General features: G+C 40.2%; 1 protein-coding gene across 5 annotated transcripts in view; it reads right to left on the bottom strand.

The window, feature by feature from the left end:
* LYPD6B (LY6/PLAUR domain containing 6B) overlaps window positions 1-27,966 on the bottom strand; it is a 132,781-nt gene that overhangs the window by 72,563 nt on the left and 32,252 nt on the right. Inside the window, exon 2 of one of the 5 annotated variants that reach the window (XM_048869165.2) lies at window positions 14,675-14,902. The exons of the other annotated variants lie outside the window; for them this stretch is intronic. The gene's annotated coding sequence lies outside the window, so the exon portion shown is untranslated. The remainder of the gene's footprint in view (window positions 1-14,674; window positions 14,903-27,966) is intronic. 5 annotated transcript variants of the gene reach the window in all.

Raw genomic sequence — 27,966 nt, 5'->3', positions numbered from 1 at the left:
TTTTCACAGAACAGGAAAACTGTTCCCTCTTTGTTCTACTGACTAGCACAGTGGGGCCCTGATCCTGACTGACGCCTTTAGTCACTATTGTTGCAAAAGTACTAATATCTAACTCTTGGGAGAGTCATGGTTTTCTCCACACTCAGAAATACTTGCTTTCTGTTCACTCACTAGAGGAATAAAAATAAAACCAGTATCATTCTCATTTATAGTGCATATCTCAGCTTTTATTTTGTGTTTACATGGAACCATTAAGATCTACATAGTAAAATAAATAAATAACTTAACAAATGGCAAGTGAAAGTCACAGTAATGACCTAAACCAAATTAGAAAATGAGCATCACTGTGACTACCGATACAGGGCCAGAATTTCTAAGAATCGTGTGGCACATGCCCTAACGACATCAAGCACAAACATCACTATGCCTCTCATGCACAACCCAAATCCCCAAAAGCAAAGGTAAAAATCTCACTAATAGGAGTCTTATTTATGGAGAAACCTATAGCTATGTGCAGAAAAATTCTTGTTATGCTTACTTTTGCTTTTAAATTGAAGAAGACAAGAATAAATTAAAGCTTATTGTCCTGGAGGATTGAATGGCTAAGAGCTGCACCAAGTTTGGATAACAGACCTCAAGAAAAGTCTGTGTTGCAGGATATGGTGCTGGGGCTGCATTAGATGGTGCTTTTCCTTCCAAAACTTCTCTGAATCAATCATGGCATTAGGGGCTCTGTTGCGTTGGAAGTAAATACTGAGCTATTTTTCAGATGCTATGTAAATAAGGGGTCCTGAACACTTGTGATCATTAAACAACCCACAGTACATTTTGCAAGGGAATTTTATTATTGCTGCTGCCTTGGCCAAATCCTAATTTAGAGAACTACAATCTGACTAGCTTAATTCCCCATGCAGTTGAATACAATGTCCTACATTTTGCCTGGAAGTGCAGAAGTGGTTGAATCTAGAGCTGGGGAGTAAATGGTTTTCCCATGCACTGAGAATTCAATTTTTTTCCCCATCCTGAATCAGTACAAAAAGTTGAAATCTGAAATTTTCATGAACCATGCCCCAAAAAATCAGATTGGGCAAATCAAAATGTTTCATTTTGATATTTTCCATTTAAATTTTTACCAGGATTTATTGTTGAAAAAAAATTTGAAATTGTGAAAAAAAGTTGTCATTTTCAAAACTTTTTTCAAAAATTGTTTAAAATGGGAAATTCATCAAAACTGACCCTTTTCCAATGTTGTCTGTGGTGTTGTTTTAGCTTTGTTGATCCCAGAATATGAGACACACAAAGTGGGTGAGGTAATATATTTTATTGGACCAACTTCTAATGGTGAAATAGACAAGCTTTCAAGTTCCAAAGTTTTTCAGGTCTTGGAAGAAGCAGCTCTGAAGAACTAATCTGTGTAGCTAGAAAGCTTGTCTCTTTTACTAACAGAAGTTGGTTCAATAAAAGATATTACCTCACCCACTTTGTCTCTCCTTTTTCCCCAATAAAAAGTTTTGGTTTCAACAAATCAGAACATTTCTTTGAAAAACGCCTCAGCGGCTCTGGTTGAATCCAGTGATGCATAAAGTGATTAATTTATAAATGGGTTGGAAAGTGCTTTGGGACCCTCAAAGATGAAAGGCACTATATGCCAAATATAGGCCTGGTCTACACTCAAAATTTATGTAAATATAGCTATGTTGGTTACAGATATGATTTTTTGTTTGTTTTCTTTTCTTTTACCAACATAGTTGAAATGATAAAGGCCTGGTGTAGATACAATTATACCAGCAAAAAAGTGTTTTGTCAGAATAGTGTATTTGCTTGGTATAAGCTACATCAGCAAACCCTTCATAACGTAGACAAGGCTTTAAACACAGACAGAACTCCAAACAGACTTCAATAGAAAAGTTTATCCGGAACATTTACTGAAGGCAATGAGACTTTTGCTTCAGTAAAACTGGTAAAGAACTTAAGGATTTGGGCCTTTAAGATATACATTTTGAGGAACAGATATAATTTGTGACAAGTCATGTGACACTCTACATATCCCCATGATTTTGAATAGACTAAGGCCTTGGTTCTTGGGAACTATTTCTGCCTCTTCACCCTCCTTTCAACACGTATAGCTACAGAAGCACACTACTTACTTCACTCCACACTTTCATTAATTTGACAGGGGATGGCAAGGAATGTCTCAATAGGAACACAAAGTGCCACCCACAAAGGATCTACGAGTCAGCAAATGGAACTATTCATTATTTACAGCTAATTAAAAAATCTAGAGTGAAAAGTTGTGTACTTATGTTTTATACATTTCACTTTCTCGTGTTTTATCTTGGTAAGAAATTATAAATACAACAGATACTTCATGCAATCCTGCCACAGAACCAGAAGTGATCCAATGAAATGAGCTGTAGCTCATGAAAGCTTATGCTCAAATAAATTTGTTAGTCTCTAAGGTACCACAAGTCCTCCTTTTCTTTCTGCGAATACAGACTAACACGGCTGCGACTCTGAAAGAAAACATACAATCACTCTCTTTCACCTTAGAGATGGCTGCACATTATGGTGGACCAACAACTCCAGTAAGGTAAGGATACTACTCCCATTAGCTGTGCTGACACAGCTGTGAGTAAAGTGATCACTCCATTTTCCAGTATACTACACACTTTAAAGCACAACAGACAAAATACATCTTTCATGTTAGATCTTTAAAATATTGTACAGATCATGGCTATATTCCTCTCATTTCATGTCACTGAAATACTGTGCTGCATAGCTAATTCTAATTTAATTCCTCTAAAATCAAATCCAATGGTGTTGAAGTTCTACTGAATATTTATTATACTAAATGTAACATACAAGTTGGCTTTTTATTGCACTCTCTTTATATTTCTATTTGCTACAGGACTGAAACACATCCCATATATCCTTCACAATGAAAATTGCCCAAAGCTTATTGTTAGACATAGAGTGCAAGAAGTTATATGGTTTATCAATCTCAGTTTATTTAGGTTTGGCAGACAATACAAAACTAACAGTGTCTCTGATTGCTTATGTTTCACAATATCCCTATTTACAGAAGTAGGACTGTTGGCAGAGTTGTCCACTTAAAGTACAGTACTTTGTTTCTAAAAATGCTGAACAGGAGTTTCAAGGGTTTAGCTATCTTGATAAATGTCACAGCTGCTAGGACACTAATAAACAATGCTATATGTGTTGTGCAACTGTACCATAGTTTTCTATTATGTTACTGACAGTCCCATCTCTTTTCTTCTCCAAACAACAGACTCCAGCACAAATATTCTTTCATATGTCATAGGGCATTTTTTTTAAATTGCACTCAAGGATTTTTTAAAACCTGTATTTTAATATATATTCGTTGGACCTTGTTTTTAAGATCTAGCAAAAAGAAGAAAAAAAACAGAATCAAAAGAGGCAAAAAGCTTAAAATTCCCGAGTTTTAATCCCAGCTCTCATACCCCTTCCCTCTGTTACCTTGGGCAAGTCATTTAACTGCTCTGCCTCAGTTTGCCCTTACATAAAATGGGAAAATACACATCTCTGAGAAACTGCACACATATTCTGGGAGCACTAGGACCTAGGTGGTGTCCCCTGCATCCACCAATGCGGGCTTGGGAGAAAGCTGCGAAGAGGAGCTATCCTGAGACTCCATCCTGTTAAGGGCAGAAGCAGAACCTTTGGTCCTTTTGAGACCTTTCTACAGTTTTCTCTGGACTTTTTCTGCCCTGTGCTGATTGGCTGTTTCCTTTAACCATCCCACTCCTCCTCCTTCAGTCACTTCACCTCAGTGTCACTCTCTTACCCTATTCACCCCTTTCTTGTCCCCTGCACCTCCTTTCCCTGCAATCTCCCCTCTCCCTTCCCTGCAGCTTATCCCCTCCTAAATGAACCCATCAAAGAAAAAGAAAAAGTCATGGAACTCAGAATCCAAGTACAGGAAAAATCAAAAAAATCAGAGAAGCTTCTGAGGTTTCTTACTATCGTCCATGACTACCTGATCCTGCTCTTGATGTTGGCTCTTGAGTAACATGTTTCTATTGCTTATGTGCTTTGGCAATAAATCATTTCACTCACAGCAGGTATGTACTTGCCTATGCTCAGACACCTGTATGATATATTTCAGAGTAACAGCCGTGTTAGTCTGTATTCGCAAAAAGAAAAGGAGTACTTGTAGCACCTTAGAGACTAACCAATTTATTTGAGCATGAGCTTTCGTGAGCTACAGCTCACTTCATCAGATGTATACCGTGGAAACTGCAGCAGACTTTATATACACACAGAGATCATGAAACAATACCTCCTCCCACCCCACTGTCCTGCTGGTAATAGCTTATCTAAAGTGATCATCAGGTGGGCCATTTCCAGCACAAATCCAGGTTTTCTCACCCTCCACCCCCCCACACAAATTCACTCTCCTGCTGGTGCTAGCCCATCCAAAGTGACAACTCTTTACATAATCAAGTCGGGCTATTTCCTGCATAAATCCAGGTTTTCTCACATCCCCCCCCACCCCCATACACACACAAACTCACTCTCCTGCTGGTAATAGCTCATCTAAACTGACCACTCTCCAAGTTTAAATCCAAGTTAAACCAGAACATCGGGGGGGGGGGGGGGTAGGAAAAAACAATGATATAAACACCACAGACAGATGGGGCCTGATCCTGCTCCAATAAAAATCAACAGAAAACCTCCCATTGAAGTTAATGGGAGATGGATCAGGCCCATAGTGCTGAGTTTCCTCAGACAGAGTTGAGTTCCTCTCTAAGGTCCCAGTACTGAAGACCTGATGCACAAAAGCGATTCTACTGACTCCCAAGCCAAAGTCAAAACTACATGAATAAAAGCTACAAGATTAGGCCTTATTCTGTTCTTACTGTGGAACCCAGAGTCATTCCTAGGGTTCCCAGATGTCCATTTTTCAACCAGAACACCTGTTTGAAAACATACCCTGGTAGCTCCGGTTGGCATTGCCAACTGGGACATTAAAAGTCCGGTTGGCAATGCAGCAGGGGCCCGGAGCTAAGGCAGGCTTCCTGTCTGCCTTGGCTTCATGTGGCTCCCGGAAGTGGCCGCCAGATCCTTGCAGACCCTAGGCGCAGGGAGGCTCTACATGCTGCCCCCACCAGAGTGCTGGGTCTGCAGCTCCCATTGGCCAGGAACTGCAACCAATGGCAGCTGCAGGGGCAGTGCCTGCAGGCGTGAGGACAGCATGCAGCACTGCAGAGACTCTCTGGCTGCTCACGCATCTAGGGGCTGCAGGGACCTGGCAGGCAATTCCTGGGAGCCATGGTAAGCGCTGCCAGGACCCCGCACCCTCTCCCGCACCCCAACCCCCTGTCCCAGCCCAGAATCCCCTCCTGCACCCAAACTCCCTTCCAAAGACCACACCCCACACGCCCCTCCAACCCCCTGCCCCAGCCATAAACCCCCTCCTGCACCCCAAACCCCTCATCCATGGCCCCATGCCAGAGCCCACACCCCCAGCTGTAGCCTGTACTCCCCCCAACATCCTACAACCCTGCCCCAGCCCAGAGCCCCCTCCTGCACCCCAAAACCCTAGGCCCTGAGCCCCCTCCTGCACCCGAAACCCCTCATCCCTGTTCCCAAGCCCTCTCCTACACCCCAAACCCCTCATCCCCGCCCCACCCCAGAGCCCACACCCCCAGCCAGAGTCCTCGTGACCCCCTTCACCCTAACCCCCTGCCCCAGCCTGGTGAAAGTGAGTGAGGGTGGGGGAGAGCAAGCGATGGAGGGAGGGGGGATGAAGTGAGCGGGGGCAGGGCCTCAGAAGAGGCGAGGCATGGACCTGGCCTCTGGGAAGTGACGGGCAGGGGTGTTTGGTTTTTTGCTATTAGAAAGTTAGCAACCGTAGACTCATTCCCAAGTCAGAATGATTAACTTGCAGGCCAGCAGATAACGATTTCCAATGTTGTTTATATGTCTAGTTCCATCCTTGTAATGACCACTACACCAGGGAGCTGCGAACCTCTGAATGAGTCCCAGAAATTTGACTCTTTGCAGCCTTTTCTCACTCAGTTACCGCCAAAACTGAAAATGAGTCCTCACTAAATCTCAGAAGTTAGTCTAGCTGTGTTTCATCTCTCTCTCTCTCTCTCTCACTGCCCCTGAAGGGTTGTTGTCTACAAATCCCTTAAAAAGAAAATCAAATATCCATAATTAAGTCATAGATCAAAGTAATTAAGCCTGAACTGTTTATCTGTCCAAGTTATTTTTGATGGACCCATCCCCCGAATATCTCAACATGAGCATTGAGGCTCCTGCTCTATCATTGTACCCTGGTAAATGTTTATACTTAAACTAAAATCATTTTCCCCTTCACAAAAACTCTTATAATTTCTACTTATCCAGTTTAAGACAAAACAGTTACATGCTAAATACATGTTAGAACACCTGTCACCACTTACCCTGAAGTTCTCTTGAACCAACACTCACAGCATTTGCATAAAATTTCTAGGTACTCCTGTAACATTATTACTAGAAGAGGTAGAAATGGGGTCACCTTAATGAGATGTCAGATTACATCTCCTGGTCTCCCTCTGAAAACGTGTACAGCTGAGCAGCATAAAGTCACTGTTTCTTATTTTTCTCTCTAACAGCAACGCTCTTTGTGCACACCTGACACAAAATGAAATGCCTTCATTCTCGTGCTAATAGCCCTAACAGAAACAGCAAGGATATCAGTGCTTGCATTCCATGAGAAAATCTGGGCTTTGTTAACCCACAGTGGCAATCATCCAGATACAAGGAAAATGCATTTCTATTGATATACCATTCTTTACTACTCAGAAGACATAAACAGGTTCCATTATATGGACACTGGGAAATTACATTTTGAACACGGCCCAATCAAAATAATTAGAGCTTTTTAAAAAAATGGGACAGGAGGAGAGAATCTGGGGGAGGGGGAGAGGGAAAGGATCAGAAGCCATTTTTGTTGTTCAGATTTCAAGAAAGAAATCATTTTCCTTTATTCCAAACTTTTAGTGAATTTTTAATAGAAACTTTCCATTTTCATTCTCCCTACCTCTTTGCATTTTTTTCTCATTTGCCCCTCTTTTGCCATTGAAATGGGGAGAGAAGAAAGAGGAAAGAAATGGGGGGGAGAAGAAAGTAATAAAACAAAAAGTAAGAGTTAATATTTCCAGTTTAATTGAAAAAAATGTTTATGGAAATTTTTGATTTTGAAAAAAGGCCATTTCTCAGACAAAAAAAAAAGGCTTTTTCATTTGAAAATTTTTGGACCAGCTCTATAAATAATGCTAGATCAAAAAGACAGAAATGTCCAAAGTTCAGGACATTTGGTAGTTGTTGGGAGGGGGAATTTTAGGGGGGGTGCATTTTTTAGCATGGCTGAAATCCTGAGTATTGAAATCAATGGCAAAACTCCCATTGATTTCAATAGGGCCAGGACTTAACCCTATATTTTCAAAAAGGATTTTCATTGAACGGTTTCCATGAACCCAAAAAGAAAACTGCAGAATACAGTTATATTTATATGAGAACTTTGTTTTAATGAACATCCAGAAGTTAAGACTGAAGATGTCATTCCAGCCTAATCCCCTTTTCTCAATTTTTTTTTTAATTGTAAGATGAAGTTTCTTGTGTTCCATATCATCTGACAAGTGGATTTGTTTCACATCTTTCTGGAAAGAAAATCAGGAAAGCCATATTGAAATAATGGGCTGTGGAAAGCATGTAAAAGGCCCACTAGTGGAGAGGGTAAGGGTGACTGCCAAGTCTCCAGGAAAGATAGCTTTCAGATTAGATGGGTACCAAGGCTCACCCATGAATTGATGAAATTATGAACAAAGTTAACTGCTCAAGTAACTTGAAGGACTTGAAAAATCCGGGAGCTCCAGAACCTATTTAAACAGGCCTAATGTCTCTCAGCAAGGAGAAGAGTAAAAAACAGTGGGAACATAACAGATTGTCAAGGCTTCTAGATACTAGAGACCATCCTTCTAGCTAAAGAGGACTGGATCAAATTCCCTCTGGAGTAATTCAGGACCTCTCTTTAATCTAGGGTCCAAATGGAGGAGAAAGCAATGGAACTCTGCTCATGCCCCATTTTAAACTGAATAACGATAAAGTCATTAGAAACAATCCCCACCCTGAAAACTGTGTTATAGGACGTTCTTATTAGTGTTTAATCATAAATGGCTAATAAATAAAGGAAGAGGTGGAAAAACAAAACTGCAGTATGAAAAACCAAAACTAGCAGTAACTATGAAAGCAAAGCCACAGGGAGCAAATCAGCTAGCGCCTGCATAAAAGAGAAGACTATTTGTAGTAGGATGTGATGATGCTCATACAAGGCTGGATGAACCTAACCTGAACCTTCCTAAATCTGATTACCCAACTGTTGTAATTAACCTTTTCACTGCTAGACCCCTTGCCACACATGTTGTGCTGCTATCATCACCTTCATTGGTATCTAAGGGTTGGTAGGATATACTTAATACATTCAGCAGGTGTATTTGACTTAGATGTGCCTAGATTGTTTCTTAGCAGTTAAAATTATAACATTTGTACACTCACAGTAGTAATCTATACTGCTAATCCACATGATGGGCACAGAGGGTAAAAACAATGGAGATAGCCTCTTACACAAGGTGTTTAGGAAAACTTACACTAGCAAGCTACTTGGCTGCCAGTTTCCCTTCAGTTTAATACATAACTTGACTGCAAATATGCAGTATCTGTGCAAGTCTGGCCCCTGATCCCATCAATCTCCCCTCCCAATCCTAGTGCTTAGTTATAGCATTGCTTAAAAGAAGGGATAAGAAACAAGAGATGGCAACAGCTAACAAGTCTACAGCAAAGCCTATTGTTTAAGAGTGATATAGTTTAATTTTCTTTGCTCAGTGCCTATTAATTTCCCTGAATGGGAGCTGCAGTGCAAACACTTTGATAAATAGGGAGAAAGCTGGTGGGGTTTCACCATACCCCCATTGTGTCCTTTGTGGAAAAGCCATTTTTAACATCTTACAGCAAAACACACCAGTGAGTCCCAAAAGTTAGCCTGACACCTCTCAAAGGACACAAGTGCAATCATTTGAAACTGACAAGGGTTTTTCTGGTTTGGGATTTTTTAAGCCAGTTTTTGATAAAGCTTCCTTTACATCCTATCGTTTAAAAAACAAACAAACAAACAAAATTTCAAAAAGTTATATGGTTTTCCCTATTCCCCTGTTGAAGTGTTTAAGGGGCTTTTCAACAATGAAGAAAATGATTGACTATAAACCTGGTGCTGTCAAATTAAAGTAAACAAACTGAAAAACCGATTTTTCTTTACTTATTTCTATATGGTCCAGCCATCTTGGAAATTATGAGTAAACTACAGGAAGCACATATTTTCAGAGAGAAGTGTGATCTTCAAGTTGATGGTGCCTCTTTAAAGTAACAATGTAATAAAAAAAAAATCACCATTGTCACATAGCTCCATTACCAAAGATTAATTCAGTAGGTCCTACATTAATGTGCAGGCCCGAAAAGGAGAACTAAACTTGTATGCAGGATACAGAATCAGAGAGAAAAGCACAAGAGTTTCCTTGGTCACACACATAGCAGTTTGAGTTATTACTTGCAGCACAGATCCCCACCAGCATACACCTGGGTGCCCACAGCTACACAGGAAGTTGCAGAACCAGAATTAGATTCCACATCTCCTTATTACAACTCCTACGCTTTAACCACTATATCTATGGATATTGCAAATAGGACCATCACATTTTGATCTGTATTCGTACAGTGCCTAGTACAATGAGATGCTTTTCCATGACTGGGGCTCCTAGATAATACCAATTTTTTTAAAAAAATCAGTTTATATAGTTCCCAACTATGCACACAAACATTTCGATTATGTCAAGTCCTGATGCATTACCTGGTCATTTATTGCTTTAAAGGAAAGACATCATCACTGGAAAATAAAATCTGAATACCATATAGGTGGAAACACACCACAAACTAGACAAAAGATCTGGACGGGTCCATTCCTGAGAAAATCCACTGTCAATGCACTAACACTGCAAGTAGCCACAGCCCATTTAACAAGTATCACAAATGCACCTTAACAACTATTCTTTTGTTCCGGATCAAAACCATGTGGAGAGAGTTGGAAACAGAATAAGCTTTTAGCCTTCAGAGTGATTACTATTAAATGAAGATCAATAATTACGATCAGTTCTTCAACAGTACTGGAGCTTACCCTAAAAGAAAGAGCTTCAATACACACAGCATCTGATAAGTTCTTGGCAGATTTTAATTATAAACAATGGGAGTCTGTCTTGAAATCCACAAGGTATCCGTGTCCTGCTAAACTCCTAACTGCCAAGGAGCCATGAAGCACTGCATTTACAATTTTCTCAACAAGCTAAAGAAAGCAGGGGGACTAATTTAATGGGGGAGTAAGGCCAAGTACAATTAGTGTATATTCTACACCTGTAGGTCACATGCCTTGCTTTTAAGCAGTCTCAAATATACCTACCCTCTCCTCCTACCCAACCCCCATAATCTGTTTCCAAGTTACAGAACATCCCTTTCAGTTGGAGCACAGCATCTTACTAGCCCTTGATTTAAAAACTAAACCACCCCCTTCCTTGCACATTTTCAAATAATTTTAGGAAATAAGAAACAAGTAATTAGAATTCAAAAAAGGGACATTTTGTTCAAGGACACAGAGGCAAACCACTAATTTTATGCCAAGCTTAAACAGGGTCTCTAATGTCCACATAGGGCAGACAGAACATCAGCTTGTAAGGTGCGATACAAAAACCATTCACACTATAAAATACCTGGGCTCTCGATTTCTGTACCCTGTGAAGAGGAAGGACTGGCTCTGGACATACAGCAGCAGCAGCACAGCACAGCTTTATAGTAACTCGTAACCTTTCAGTGAGTTGTGCTAAGAAATTTAAGAATGTTTTTGCAGTTCAAGTAACCCAAAGGGAAACATTTCTGAATTTTGACCTTCAGCAACAGGTGTCAGTTTTGAGAGAAGGAAATAATAATTCAAATCCTATGTTAATCTTGGATCAGATTATCGGGCAAAAGTAATAAAAAATTATACAGGAGTGATAGACGCATGAACATCTACAAAATATGTAGAAATTAATATAGATACAAAATCAACTTCCAGAACAAGAAAGTCCGAATAGTGGACACAGGAAGAATTCAGTGAGCCAGTTAGCTTTGAAGGCTAAATACTGTAAGTAGGTTTCAGGATAAATCTGTCTTTTCACTCAGCAAACAATCCTACTATTCATTCCCCAGAACATCTATAGGGATTCAACTGTGCATTTCAATAAAAGATGAATTATTCATTAAATAAAAGATGCATTTCACAAGGTGAAAGTGATCATTTACAAACATGGAGTGGGCTTTATGGCAGGTGGCTGGCATTAGAGCTGTTTTCACACAACAGATCTTCTGCAGCACTCATGCATGACCTTGGGATGAAGAACAAAATACAGAAATGAAGAGCTAATTTACTGTTCATAAGGTAAATTTCATTTCACAGCACAGACAGGAACTACTTACTATGCAGCCTGTATCTTTTACAATTACATAATACGTGTGCATCACCAGCTCTGCATACAGCTTCCCAGAAATATCTTCTCCCCTCCCCTATTTCTTCTATTACCGTTTTGTAACTGGAAAGCCCCCCTCCTTTTTTTCCCTTTCTGGGGCCAGCCACCACACTTTCTCCCTGACTTTCATTTTAGCTCCCCCTGTGTCTTCCAAGCCATCTCCAAGCATGGATTTTCCTTAGTCTTGCTTCCTCAAACAAATGTTGGCTATTTGGTAGCGCCACATGATGAGGGAAGAGAGATGGTCAGAGGGCTCAGTTCTCCTGGTCTAATGGCAAGCAGCAGAGAGCATTAGTTTGATCAGCATTCAGTTCCCTGAAATCAGGGAAAGGAAGCTAAGCATTGATCAGTACTGTCATGTGACACTGGCAAAGCAGTACAGAAAGAGTCACTTCTAACGCTGAACAATGTTAGAATAAGGAAACAGCATTAGCCCAAGAAGCTACTCTTCCCCTCTCTTCTTCACTGTCCAGCTACTACCGAAAACTTTCCCTAGCTTCCCTCCGACCTGACTTCCTGATGTAGAGATTTAAAGAAACAGTGAATGTATTCTCGCAAGCTCTAGCAACAGTTTACACCCTTAGGAGTACTTGTGGCACCTCGTTCTTTTTGCTGATACAGACTAACACAGCTACCACTCTGAAACAGTTCACATCATTAGTTACATGTATCATTAGTAGCTAGCCACAGTTCTACCAACACAGTTTGGGGGCACTGCAAGAATTAGGGGAGAGCAGTGTGACTAGAATGTAGCCTTCCTTCAACTTTGAGCATTACAAGTTAATAGTGCTACAACTCTTCCTACTCTCCCATGTTAGGAGCAATCTCCCACGTGACACACAGAATCACAGCACAATGAGTCCCAGCAGGGGGAAAAAACATGGCAAAACATGCAGTAAATGAGACAATGGATTTTTTTAAAATGACAAATGTGCATTATCTGCATAGCCCCATTTTAAGCAAGTCCCTTAAATAAGTAGTCATTTATCGCATATGAAGTCACACTAGAGTTGCCTGCCAAGCTACAAGTAGAATTAGATCCCCTAAGTTCCAGTGTTGTGCAAAACTACAAGCTCATCCCTTCCTCTGAGTCCCCATGACCTGTTCATCCTTGGCAAACCTTTCTGTGAAACTGACTAGACTTTTTGTAATAAAATGAGTTTGATTGCAAATGGACTGCACAGCTCCAGATATTACTCTCTAGTAAATAAGTAATTTAATATTATGTTTTAAACTAGCCCCCGACCAGGAGGATTTACTTGCCTTTCAAAAAATCAGTTTTTCACCGTATTTTTAAAAACAGATACATCATAAAAATATTACAATCACGCCTTTTACTCCCCCAAATCCACAATAATGGAAATTTTAGGCTTGGGGCATTGAGGAAGAGTGGATTTGCAAATAATATAGCAAGCACACAAAATACTTGCAAAGTTGTCCCTGTATGAGGCCTGTAAAGGTCATGGAGAACTTGGTAACAAGAGGCATCTCTCATCAACACAACAGTTTAGCAGCCAGCAGCATACGGACTGTGCAGAACATTATTCAGTTACAGAAATCAAGCTACAAAGGGCAGCAACAAAAAGGTATTGAGATTTCTTCCAGGAAGAAAATGGATGTTAGGAACATGCAGTGGAAACTGAACACAGAAAACACCATGGATTCTTTTCCAAGGGATACAAATAGTCCTGAATAAATGTTTACACAGGAAATAAGAACTCAAACTCGTCCCCATAAACAGTCTGTGCATACATGACACATTACTGCTATCACAGGTGCCTTATAAATATAGGCTAGTGGTGCATCTAGTCCGGTCTCTTGTCTCCAGTAGTAGCTAATCCCAAATGCTTCAGAGGAAGGTGCAAGAAACACCACAGTGGAATACCTTGCCCATAAAGGGAGTTTCTTGACCTAGCCCATATCAGTTAGTGATTTGATTATAGAGTCATACGTTCCAAGGCCAGAAGGGACTGGAGGCATAAGGGCTTACATCCTTGATAACTTTGTCCTCTAAGAAATAATTGTGGATTCATTGTAAGTGTGGATCATCTCATTATTTACATAAAGTCTTATGATATGTGGTGGCAAGGAGTTTTGCAGACTAATTATATATGGTGCAAAAAATTCCTCTTATCATCTTTAAATATATTGTCTTTCAGTTTTATTCTATTCCCTTATTTTTTATAATATGAGAAAAGGTAAACAGGAGAACCTGATTTACCTCTTCTCTACCATTCCATATTTTGTATTCTCATCTCTCTTCTACAACTATCTTGGTCTTCTCAATTTCTCCTCATACAGAAGTCTCTCCATGGCTCTAATCAATTTTGTCACCCGTCTCTGGACATTTTCAATATCCTCCATATCTAATTTTGAGAAGGGGTCAGGTCTCTGAACATAATATTCCAGATAAGAGTGAACCATCAATTTATATAACAGGACTATAATATTTTCAGTGGAGAGGATCAAAAATAAGGGGCATATGGGGAGAGTGAAAATGTTCACAGCATTTGATTTCCATTAAAACTTTGTTTTTGTCAACATTTTTCTGACCAGCTCTAATATTCAGTATGATTTTCTATCCCATTCTTGAGACATTCAAACCACTCTGATTTTTGAACAATACTGTGCACTGAGCTAGACACAATGCTGTGGGTTTTTTCTTAGAGAAGTTACAGTTAATTTGCTAAAAGTTAGGCTATTTGGTGTGCTAGACAAGTATGAAACCAGCCTTCTATTTTAAATTGTCCTTGGGCTAATTGAAGTGTTGTATTTCAAAGGGATAAGGAGCATATAATAAAAAAATCAAATCTCCTGAGAGGCAATTCTTCAAGTCGGAAAACAATATCTTCATGGGTAGAGTACCAACGGCTTTTCTATAGAATGTATTTACCAAAGTTAAATCAAGATCCAGCAACATACAGTAGTGCTCAGCCTTTTCAAAACAGTTTGTACATCTGATGCTTTGTTGACTCCATTACAGAAACTTAAACAGAAAGCTTTAATGCTTTCATCAAAAATCTCCTAAGATGACCTACCTCATTCAGCAATTTTTCTTCCTTAGATTTTATTTTTTGAGCATTGCATGCCTCCTTGAGAAAACTGTGATAATAGATTAATGGTTATGACCCTAAAATTCTTCAAACTTTTGTTTTTAATGAAATGAAGGTGGTTGTTGCTAGTTTCTGTGGGCTGGGAGCCAAATCATGTAATAGAAGTCTATGCTTCGCACATCCTTCTGAAGTTCAAAGTTAATGTGTAAAGTCCTGAAACAAAAAACATATGTCATGATTAAAAGAACATTCCAAAAGAAAGACTTTTTCCCCCAAGGGCTTGAAGCAAATGGTGTCAGGGAAATACTTCACTCATGTCAGAGATATAACATGACGCTCCCGCACGCAGTTAACTCTTATTCATCAAATTAAATTCAGGCATTCATGAAGTACTTCAATCATAGAGACTTCATAAGGTAAAAAACAATAAATTGCTCCAGAGCATAATTCTTGCAACAGATTTATTCATATTACATCACAAGATCAAATCCGCACAGACACACCCCTGGAACCCCGACCTGGGATATTCTATCTACTACCCAAGATCCATAAACCTGGAAATCCTGGGCACCCCATCATCTCAGGCATTGGCACCCTGACAGCAGGATCGTCTGGATATGTAGACTCCCTCCTCAGGCCCTACACTACCAGCACTCCCAGCAACCTTCGAGACACCACTGACTTCCTGAGGAAACTACAATCCATCGGTGATCTTCCTGATAACACCATCCTGGCCACTATGGATGTAGAAGCCCTCTACACAAACATTCCACACAAAGATGGACTACAAGCCGTCAAGAACACTATCCCCGATAATGTCACGGCTAACCTGGTGGCTGAACTTTGTGACTTTGTCCGTACCCATAACTATTTTACATTTGGGGACAATGTATACCTTCAAATCAGCGGCACTGCTATGGGTACCCGCATAGCCCCACAGTATGCCAACATTTTTATGGCTGACTTAGAACAACACTTCCTCAGCTCTCGTCCCCAACGCCCCCTACTCTACTTGCGCTATATTGATGACATCTTCATCATCTGGAGCCATGGAAAAGAAGCCCTTGAGGAATTCCACCATGATTTCAACAATTTCCATCCCACCATCAACCTCAGCCTGGTCCAGTCCACACAAGAGATCCACTTCCTGGACACTACAGTGCTAATAAACGATGATCACATAAACACCACCCTATACCGGAAACCTACTGACCGCTATTCCTACCTATATGCTTCCAGCTTTCACCCTGACCACACCACACGATCCATCGTCTACAGCCAAGCTCTGCGATACAACCGCATTTGCTCCAACCCTCAGACAGAGACAAACACCTACAAGATCTCTATCAAGCATTCTTACAACTACAATACCCACCTGCGGAAGTGAAGAAACAGATTGATAGAGCCAGAAGAGTTCCCAGAAGTCACCTACTACAGGACAGGCCTAACAAAGAAAATAACAGAACGCCACTAGCCGTCACCTTCAGCCCCCAACTAAAACCCCTCCAATGCATTATTAAGGATCTACAACCTATCCTGAAGGATGACCCAACACTCTCACAAATCTTGGCAGACAGGCCAGTCCTTGCCTACAGACAGCTCCCCAACCTGAAGCAAGTACTCACCAGCAACCACATACCACACAACAGAACCACTAACCCAGGAACCTATCCTTGCAACAAAGCCCGTTGCCAACTGTGCCCACATATCTATTCAGGGGACATCATCACAGGGCCTAATAACATCAGCCACACTATCAGAGGCTCGTTCACCTGCACATCCACCAATGTGATATATGCCATCATGTGCAGCAATGCCCCTCTGCCATGTACATTGGTCAAACTGGACAGTCTCTACATAAAAGAATAAATGGACACAAATCACATGTCAAGAATTATAACATTCATAAACCAGTCGGAGAACACTTCAATCTCTCTGGTCACGCGATTACAGACATGGAAGTTGCGATATTACAACAAAAAAACTTCAAATCCAGACTCCAGCGAGAGACTGTTGAATTGGAATTCATTTGCAAATTGGATACAATTAACTTAGGCTTGAATAGAGACTGGGAGTGGCTAAGTCATTATGCAAGGTAACCTACTTCCCCTTGTTTTTTCCTACCCCCCCTACACAGACTGGGTTTGTGTGTGTGTTGGGGGGGGGAGAAAACCTGGATTTGTGCTGGAAATGGCTCACCTTGATTATCATACACATAGGAGAGTGATCACTTTAGATAAGCTATTACCAGCAGGAGAGTGGGGTGGGGGGAGAGAAAACCTTTTGTAGTGGTAAACACCCATTTTTTCATGCTTTGTGTGTATAAAAAGATCTTCTGTACTTTCCACAGTATGCATCCGATGAAGTGAGCTGTAGCTCACGAAAGCTTATGCTCAAATAAATTGTTTAGTCTCTAAGGTGCCACAAGTACTCCTTTTCTTATCGCAAGAGTTGTGCAACTTCCTTGAAATGTATCATAATATTTAAAAAGATACAGGCAGCCCCAATACTTTGGGGTTGGTTTTTTTCAAAGGTAGGGCACACCGTGCTGATGCATGGTTAGAGCAGGGGACTGGGAACCGAATTCCTGGACTCCATTCCTGGCTCTACCACTGACATTCTGCGTGACCTTGGACAAATCACTTCACCGGGTCTGTGGCTCTGTCTCTACTCTTCTGCAAAAAGTTTTCCTACCCCAGAGGGTTGGTGTGGACAGTACGTCAACTCAGTAAATTCAGATACAACAAAAGTAACTTCACATAATGTTTAAACTTCCAAGTCTGTTCTGCTGTATCTCACCGTGTTTAACTTTTGAACTAGACATCACACAGATCTCAAGGTTGAAGTCTCCTTCAGGTTCAGCTATCAATTACTGTACAGAAGTGAAAACCCAGAGAATCTAGACTGACTTCAGTAGTGACCTCACCTACACACTGAAGTAAATAAGAGAAGAATCTGGCCCCTCTGTATTTAAATTGCATAGATCCCAATTTAGCAAAACATTTAAGCATGTGATTACATCTCATTTACTGCAGTGGAGCATACCACATGCATACATGCTGTGCTGAATCAGGGCCATGAAGCTGTGCACCCTCTCCTCAGAGCCCAGACTAGATTCAGCAGTGCAGAACCCTACCTTAAAGGTCCCAGGGGCCTTGTGCCAGCTTCCCTCTGTGGCCACTGACACACTGAATCCAGTTCTTAGGGTATTGTAGGCTCCCAAAAGCCTGATACAAATTCTAGTGAAAGCTATAAGGACTATGATTCCTGCTGAATCAGGGTAATATTCTGTAGACTTTCTCATTGTACAGTACAGCACCATTAGAAGCATTATCCCAATAAGTCAGAAAACTCCTCTGAAGCATTTGGCACTGTTGGAGACAGGTTATTGGAGAAGATAGACCTTGTCCATGCTAATATGGCAGCTGCTAATGTTCAGAAGATATCTATAAGTTAAGACTGGAAATAAATAGAAGCCAGGACTAGTAGAAGGGTTTTGGATTTCTGGTCTACAGTGTACAACCACTCTCTTGGCTTGTGTCTGTCATTACAGATTAACCCTCTAAGCAGCCCTGTATGAACTTTTGTGTGGTGATAAAAGTGAGCTTTTAAAGTTTTCATCATTCCCAAAAGCTTCATTTGATGCCTGCTGACAGTCCCATGTTAGGCTGACTTTTTAGGTCTTCTGCATTTACAAAGCAATTTCTTCTCTCAAGGATGTAGTGTGTGGGAAGGTGCAGGGGATACATCACTTTTACTCCTGGTACCTCATCATGCTGCTGTCTGTGACTATTTTTTTAAAAAGTTATACTCTGTTTATTTTGGGTTCCATTTTTCTTGCTTTTCAAGCACAAAATATAATGGTATGTATCATCATTGACCTCTCTTTCTGCAATGGTGTCTTGTACTCTTCCCTTGTCTTGATACCATCTTTTAAGGCTACCACAAGAATTTATTTTTCTAGAATAAGCCCAAGATATTAAAGTTGAAACAGACAAGGAAGAAAAATGCCAATTGTCTTATTAGTACCTTATTTTCACACTAAAAATAAGATTACAATGACACTGTCTGCCCCACGTCCAGAGTGAATGCACACGGCATTATTCAGAAATCTCACAAACAACAGAAAAGTGCCAAATGTTCATTCAGACGGTAATATTGCACTCCAGTATATACTGAAGGGTAAAATATCTTTAATAGTTGTCTTTCAAACTTCACGTTTCTCCTGTAACATCCCTGAAAACCATACTTGGAAAAAAGATCAGTGGAGCTCACTTGTTGAAAATACTGTGTGTTTTTAAAGATAAATACAATTGCTTTCTAAAAAAAACCTAAATATTTCCCATAGCCCATTTTTTTTTAAGGGTAGAAACTCTGTGAGAAACTCTGCATCCTTAACTCCAGTGGAAGTCAACTGAAATTGATTGTACTCCTATCTTAAAGTTTTATACTGCTGCCCATCACCATAGTCTCCCACATAAAATCAATAACAATAGCAAAGTTCCTAGGGGATTTTCATGGAGTCACTGACCCTCGTCCCGTTATAGGGTCAAAGCTTTGCTTGCAGGTAAGGGTTTTTGTTTTTGTTTTTTGTGAGGTAGTTGGCAGGGGGTTGGGAATAAACGGAGTATTTTAATTGTGAGCATCACTTAACGGCAGAAATTTCTTCTCAAAGAGGAAGGCATTCCAATGTTTCCTAAAGATAGTCAGACTCTTGATTTGCTTGGTCTCCTGTGGAAGATTGTTCCATAGCTGGATGTCCTCAACAGAGGATGCTTTGACCCCAGCTCTCACATGCCATGTGCTGGGCTTTGAAATATGCATTGTCCTAAAGGAGCACAACCATCACGGTGGTCCATAAATCAAAAGTTAGTCTTAGATGTAGTTGGGGCTTGATCCATTAACTGCTTTAAAAATTTGGACCAGGGTCTTAAACTGGCTTTGGGAGGAGGTCTGGGAGCCAGTGGAAAGACATGAGCACAACAAGCCTGATAGTGCTCACAGTGATCTGAGCCATAACTTCAGTTTTGCCTGGATTCAGCTTGAGACAGCTATTCCTCACCCAAGAGCCAGTATCTTGTAGGCATTCTGACATTTTAGCAGTTGCAGTGATTGCATCAGCTGAAAATGACATACAGAGTTGAGTGTCATTGACACAGTGCTGGCAGCCAAGTCCATAGCATCTCACTATCTCTCCCAAAGGCTTCATGTAGATTTTGAAGAGAAACAGTGATTATATGATCCCTCTGCGACCCCAGAAGGGGAGAACCAATTACCCACCCCCCCTCAGGGAGTTCTTCTGGAGAAGAACAATTGGAGCCATTATAGTGTTTCATCATCTACTCCTGCTAGGTCACATAGGCATCTGACAGTACTCGACTACAAATAGTACTAAGGCTGCAAAGGAGTCCAGCCGAACTTGTCAGCCACCTGTCAGGAAACACTTAGCATCACACACACCTGGGACCTTGGACAGCTGTGCATGAATGCACATGGAAAGCATGGACTTTGGGACTTTTCTATTGCACACTCTTACATTTCTGAACAATTAGAGCTTCATTAAACCAAAACCAAATTATTCTGTCCTAGCAAAGACACTACAGCTCAGTTAGATCTTAAAATTATTTCCAAGATCATACTCTGATGGGATAGCATCATTTTCTTTGCACAAAGTATCTTTGGAATTACACAACAGATGCTTTTACTGAAATACACACATTGCAAACAATTCAGGCTTCTGTAGCACTACATGAGACAATCTGGAACCAAATCCAATATAGAGAGTTATAAATACTATGGTTATCTCTAGCTATTGTCAGGCCAAGAGAGATGGCAACAGAAATGAATTGTGCCAGAAGTTTAATTTCATCCAAATTAAAGTTTGGATAGATTTCCTTAGGACCGTATATTGCCTGTACTCTATGAACATCACTCCCAATGCATGGAATTCCACTGCAGATTTAAACTAAAATGTGGGCCTCAGAAAAAAATGATGTGTATTACAAGACTGAACTTGGTTTTCTGAGGGGCATCTATGTTTATCATCAGCTGGAATCAGACCCAAATGTTTTGGATGGTATGTACATATATCTTCTTACGCACATATATACACAGAGAGAGAAACCAGCCAGAAGCATGCAAATAATACTGTAAAGATCATGGAAGTAACAATAATTTGTAGTTTTGACATGGTAGTAATTATTCAAGACCCCCAAGTCATGCCCTGAAATGTGAACTTAAGCTTTACTTTTTCTTGAATTGTTACATGCTGGTGAGATCAAAATGTAGAAAAACCACATTAGCAGGTGTTGTGGCACATATTTCTGAGGTGAAGAAAAAGATTGATGTGCTTTTTATTAAGTGTTTAGCATAACATTATAACTGCAGCCTCCAGGAACTGTCCTTGCACGTCGGATACATTATTGGCCATTACACTGCAGGAAACACATACGCAGCCAAAGCCACTTCTGTTAAAACTTGGGTTAAAAATTCAGGAAGTTTTCTGAATCACTGATCATTGCAATGACAGGTCAATATGTCTAGCAGAGAAAGACATTTGGGTGATTTGTCAACATTCAGGATGTGAAAGTGCATCCATGCACAACCTGCTGCTAAGTCATTATTAACCCTTTCATGGCAGAGGCATCCAGGCTGGGAAAGAGTTACAAAGTTCTTTATTTGAACCATTCCTATTGCAAAGCTGATTGCATTAGCCTCAGATATCAAGGGAGATTTAAATATATGTACATCAGCATCAAAACTGCCACCAGTCCTGAAATTTGCAGAATAGCTAGGATGGAGGTACATAAAACCTCTGAATATTTTTTCTTCCATGGGACAAAAAGATGGCAAATTTATCTGTGTCCAGAGCAGAACTGTAATTAGTCCACAGCTATAGCAGATTGTCAAAAAAAAAAAAAAAAACATGTGGTACTCTCTGTGGCTGGAAAAATCCCTAAATGACCACAGAGGGTTTAATGTAATAAACTTCATCAAATCTAAACCAGATACTGTTAGAAGCCAACAATATTTTATTGAGATTAATGATTGAACTCCGTCCCAAAGTGGGTTTGGAAGAAGTTGTTTAACAACTGCATCCGTGGTACAGAAAAAACAAGCTTTACTGGTGAATGTTTGTTCAACTATACTAAGGAGGATTTTGCTAGATGAGAATGACCACTTGACAAGGATTATAACTATTACCTGAGCCTCTCAAAGGATTCCCATGTCTCTTAGCTCCCTCTTCAAAGGGCACTAACTATATTTAGTTATATATATAGAACACATCTGTTTACATTGTGAGGATATTACACTTTTTTCCTGCAGTAGTAAAATGAGTAAAGTAAACATGAATCTTTCCCTGTAATTTTATTGCTCAGTTTATGTTTTTCCCTAACCCTTGGATAAGCTGCCCTTGCAGAAGGCAATCTTAGCTTCACACCTTTATTGTCAGTACTGCTGATGTCTAATACATGCCAAAACTCCACTTGGAATTTTTCCTTGGCATCTCAATTCTGCCACAAAATATGGTATGTTAGGGCAGGAGTTCCCAGACTTTTTTCCCCGAGGCCTACCTGTGCAACTGTAATAGGCACTGCAGCCCACTATTAACACTTCTTGAGGAAAACTATTAATTTGAATTATTACCTACATATAAACGTCACTGTAAATAAACAATGCACGTTTCCTTTTCATTTTAATGTAAACAATTGTAATGATAGAAATCCCGAGCAATATGCATTCAAAGAAATGCTGCAAGATCTTTGAAACCAACAGTTTTAGTAAAACTACACTTTAAAAAAATGTTGAGAGCAAAATGTGGTGCTCAAATAGGGAAAACACAATTTTGTATAAAACAGATTAATAAGCAACACAGCGCGAACAAAATTGTTTTTAAAAAACACTATTTGTTAATTTTAAAACAAAATATTTGTCCAACTACGAACACTGTATTCTGTTTTCAATTTTTATAGTGTAAAATCTAAATGTCTGTGCTGTTTAAGTAAAGGCCCAACCCTACTCTTTACGAATAAGAAAAAGTATCAAATACTGTAAATAAAAACCAAATTACTTACAGACCTGGAGTCTTCTTAATGAGATGAATGTGCCTGCTTCTTCTTGCACAGTTTTTCCAGGTGGGGACATATGTTAGTGAGGCTCAACCTGATCTCATCTTCAGTTTTCATCCCCGTTTACTCCAGCCCTTGAGTGCAGACCCATATGCTTTCCCTATGTAGGCTCTGTCAGGCAGGGCAAGTGGATGGGGTCATGTACCCTGGAGCTGCACTGAAGGGCTAGGGTCAGGAGGGGAGTGGAAAGGAAAGATGCAGCTTTTTGGGAAAGGAGCAATGCCCCTACATGCCCCCCCCCCAAAAAAAAACCCTCTCCCAGCTTAATTGGAGAATGCAGCTGTGTCAATGGACCACCAGGAACTGCGTCGCAGCCCACCTTCGGGCTGTGGCCCACAGTTTGGGAACCCCTGCATTAGAGAAATAAAATGCAATCCAAGTGAGACTCATCAACAGAGACCACAAAGAAAATTATATTCTGGGTGTGTCCAAACTTCATCCAAATGAAAGCCACAGTGACAGGTTTATAGGTGCTTCAAGCCTGGGATAGTGTTGTTTTATCTCATACAAAGAAATTAAATAAAATTTGCCAGGAGCCAAAGGGCTGTACTGTGGACCCAATACTGCAAGATGATGAGCACTCTCTTCTCCAAGTGAAGTCAGTAGTTGCGGATGCTCAAACCCATTGCAGGATCAGTCCCTTAATGTCATTAAACAATTCAGATTCCAGCTGACACCTTTAAAACAGAAATGAGGGGATAACTGCCATTAGTCCCAATGCAAAGTGCTTGTTGACAGTGGAATCAGTGCACGTCACTGTATGAGAGAAAGTGGCAAAGTGGTGGCAAATAGAGGATGTGCAACTCCTGCACAGAGCCCAACCCAGGGAAAGAACCCTGTATGGAAGGTGCAGGGGAGGAGGGGCCAGGACACAGATGGGCAAGGGGAGTGATGAAGATGGAGGACCCATGACTGCACTGGTAGTCTCATTCTCCCCACATGTGTGGTCTGGGTAAAGACTGAAGGAGGCTATTTCAGCCATTGAGCTGAAATAACCTCTACAGAACAGCTCGGCAGGCATGGCATAGTCTGAGGGAACGTAACCCATGCATCTGTCTACCTGATCAAACTATTTTGGCTGAGTGCTGGGTAGTACATTTGCCCTTATGGTTGAAAAATATATGTACTGCAATCTCCGTACCATAAATGTGACTAGTAGCAAACAAAGGACCCAACCAGCATAACTCAAAAGCTCTACATCAACCATCACTTAACTGATAAGCCAATAACAAACATCTTCAATTGTAACTACTAACTACTGTGCAAAGGTTGAGGTCACTGTTGTACTTAAGTACTTTCCATAAACTTAATACATGATACCAAAGAAACAAAAAGTCAGGTTTCATTATTCACAGCTGTAGCCAAGGCAACCCATAGGCTGTGGCCATTTTCAGTCATATTTGTTTTAAAGGATTTCTGCAAGGCTTCATGTCATATCTTGCATATGACCAGACATGTGATTTACCATATTAGAAAAATTATTAACACTCCACTTACAGCAGAAACCTCTGAAACAGAGAAGTAGCAGGACAAACAGGCATATATTGTAGGATTACTACAGGCAAACCATTAAGTATCTCTTCCTATTATTGTTCAACCATAAAGATTGCAACCATTTAATATGCTGATTAAATTCACTGCAACAACAACAAAAAAACCACTCTCAAAGCCAGGAACAGTCATTAAAACAATAAACAAAACATAAAGAAATAAAATTTAATTGTGAATTTTATTATTGCTCCATTGCATTTTAACAGTCCCTGTAAAAAAAGGCCCATGACATCATCTAGAAGTGGTTAACCACAGACAAGGTTGCAAACATGGATTTTACTAGTTAAAAGAGCATTCTATCAGTTAGACCTGGTCTCTTTTCTTATTTCTACACTTAGAGTTCATTTCCTCAGATCTGGCAGTGAACTGTACAGATTAAAATGTATCTTTCAGTTACATAACCTCTTTAATGTGGGTTTACATCTGTTTTAACATAGAATTCATTCAATATGGATCTAGCCAGGTTGATGACTACTTTCAAAATATCCCTCTGCAATTTAATCACTTAACTTCCACACTGGCACCTACTTAAATATTCACACAGCCAAAAAATGTTTTTATATCTGTGTAAAAGTAATTACGTCAAGACCAATATATTACACAAGTCATCCTTTCCACTTACTACTGATGAAGTGTTGTGTCTTAAACAATAGTAATTGAGTCTGGAGGAAAGTTTTAAAAACAACTGGCGTTAAACCACACATTAAGAGATAAATTCCTCTGAGCTTCCACTGAATTCCATCATTTAAACTCTCAAGTAGGGCATCAATAGACTCAGAAGGAACACGCTAGAAGCATTCTCAGCATAAGAATTCTCACAACGGATCATACCCTGAAAAGGAAAATGTATCTGTTGGGGTACCATTAAAAGCAACTTTATCAAGGCCCTAAAATTGAGACACCCCACAAAATGCATTTGCAGGAAAATTTCTAATGAAGTTTCTTGATAATGATTCACGAACAAAACTGGACTTTGAATGAAAAACGCATGTTAAATGTCAACATTTATCATCTTCATTACAGAATCATAGTGTGCTCTCCAAACTCCCCTCCCCAAATATATTACGAAGATAACATAAACTGACTTATAACATTGAAAAATAAAAATGAAGGATTGCTAAATGGTAAAATTAAAAGCTTTGTTATATTTTAATTATGCGTATAGTGAGTGAGTACAGATGAGGAGACACTTAGGCCAACACCTTGCTGGCAAGTGTGTGTTTTTGCCAATTCTTTGATATACATTGCTGAGCTGCTTAAAATGTGGTTATTGCTGACAGAACAAAGGTAACATATTGTGCTGGAAGTTTTGAGATAAAAATATTCAAACAACAAAAAACCCTTTTTCTGGGAAGACCCAGGGCAGAGACACAAAAACAATATGGCACTGAAACTGCAAAACCAGCAAAAACAAATGCAGAAGTTGGGTAATTGAAACTTGCAAATGCATAATATACACGTTACCACAAACCCAAAGGGCTGGTGTGTTAAAAGCCAATTGGATAAAGGTTAAGTAATCTATAATATAGAAATGTATAAGAGACCAAACTGGAGAAACACCAGACCAGAAACTGAACGAAAGACAAGACCAAGGAGTCAGAGAAGGCAATGATTTCCCCAAATGTGGTAACTTGGGCCTATTTACCAATTCTGTCTGGTCTGTTATTATTTGTCTGGCATAAATGTATGTCCAGATACTCTAAGTGGCAATAATTCTCTCTGAAATTGTATAAATAAAGGCAAAAATTGATTAAGACTAAATTGGATGGTCTTGTGACTCAGTTTCCCAAGTTTTACTCCAATATGTCAATGAAAACTGTCGGTGTCCTGGTTTTCAGAGCCCCTAAAAAAAAAATTATGTGCCAGGCATTGTAACCTCCTGTAGACTCTGACTGCCTGCAGGAACCACCAGCCAAGCCTACAAAATTGACAGCAAACTGAGTAAGTGGATATGAAATTCAGATGCCACCACTTGCCAGGCTGGTCATTTGTAGCCAGCCTGCCATTCTTCTCACCAGTAATCAGGTTGACCAGCTGTGACTCTCTCAGTTTCAGGGCAATTCAAGCCCTCTGGTCAACTTTACATTAAACATAGCCCCACCCCTCACCCAAGTTTTTGAAGACTGCTTCAGAGCTATTCCTAGCCACAATGTGTAGCTGCACAAGGAGGCAAGAGGAAAGCAGGGATTCCAGCCCCTCTCTCCAAGCTGTCAAAACCCTCCCTAGTCTGTACCTCACAATTACTGACTCTCCACCATGCACTTGCCCAGACCCCAAACCCCTGTGAGATACTATCCTAGCTCTTTTACTTTGAAAAATCAGGTCACCCTAGCCAAAAGCCACCAACGATATTTCTAGTATAGTTCTGAAAGAAGTTGCCTCTTCCAAATTAACTCTTATGTGGACCACACGGACATCCCCTTAAGTATGTATGAATTCCCTAGGGGTGATCAAATTTTCAGGTGTTCAGCACCCCCAGTTGGCCAGATTTCTCAAGAGGGTCCTATTACTTAGGCACATAAAAAGAGTTCATATTTTCAAAAGCGCTCAGCTCCTAGCTGCTCCCATTGTGACACTTTTAGGCACGTTGTCAAAAGACATCTGCACCCAACGCGCTGAGCTCCATTCAAAAATCTGGCCCACACTGTAGGCATGCAAGTGTTTTCTACTGGTCTAAGGATTTTGCAGAGTTTCTTTTTTGTTCTTATGTGATTTTGAAGTCTACGGCTGAAATCCTGGCCCCTTTCAAATCAATGGGAGTTTTATTATTGACTTTCGGGAGGAAGCGGGGGGAGGATTAATTTCATTAATGCAGCTAAAAATGAAATTCTTCTCTGGAAGGGAGGGCGACACTGCAATAGTTTGGAATTCAAACACAACGGCTACAGCCAAATAAAGGTGTAGCAGGACCGATCAATCCATTACTACTATTATATATGCAGCACTCAAAAATGTATTAGTCATTTTATTAAGCTGCTTTATTCTTAAATGCTAAAGAGAACCAGGAAGGATTTAAAAAAATGACTTGCTTCCTTTGCTGAAGGTTTACTTAAGTTTTCTAGCCAATGGCTCCTTTATGGCTGTCATTCCATAGTGGTTACTTCTATTTGCTTTGCTTTTCCCAGGTGGGCCTCCCCAGTGCAAAGTAAAATGGAGAGTGGATAAGAATTGACAGGGTGTTTACACTGGTGCAGGTGCTATCACATGAAGTTTTGGCTGTTTTTCACTGGTTGGACAGTTCTTGGATTCATTCCTTGCCAGGTAGTTAGTTGTCCAGGGCAACATGGAGTTTAGATTTTATGGAGATCTCTGCCTTCCTTTCCCCCAGGAGCTGCTGTAAAGATGTCAACATGTATGTGACTTGTTTCTGCCACAATTCAAATATGACACAAACCTGGAAGGAAAACTTTGAGTCTCTCAGTTTTAATTTAAATGTGCTATGTATCGTGACTAATACACACTATGCAATGCACTAAAAAGGACTTTTAAAACGAGTCTCTTGCTCCCTAAAGACTGGTCAATAAATGAAATCACTTCTGGCTTTGAAGCTAGTGTAAATAGAGTGTGCCAGCTAGGAGTTTCCCTTCATTTCCTATT

This window comes from Caretta caretta, chromosome 11, assembly GCF_965140235.1.
Source record: "Caretta caretta isolate rCarCar2 chromosome 11, rCarCar1.hap1, whole genome shotgun sequence".
Taxonomy (NCBI): Eukaryota; Metazoa; Chordata; order Testudines; family Cheloniidae; genus Caretta; species Caretta caretta.
This window is presented reverse-complemented; position numbering and strand designations above follow the sequence as displayed.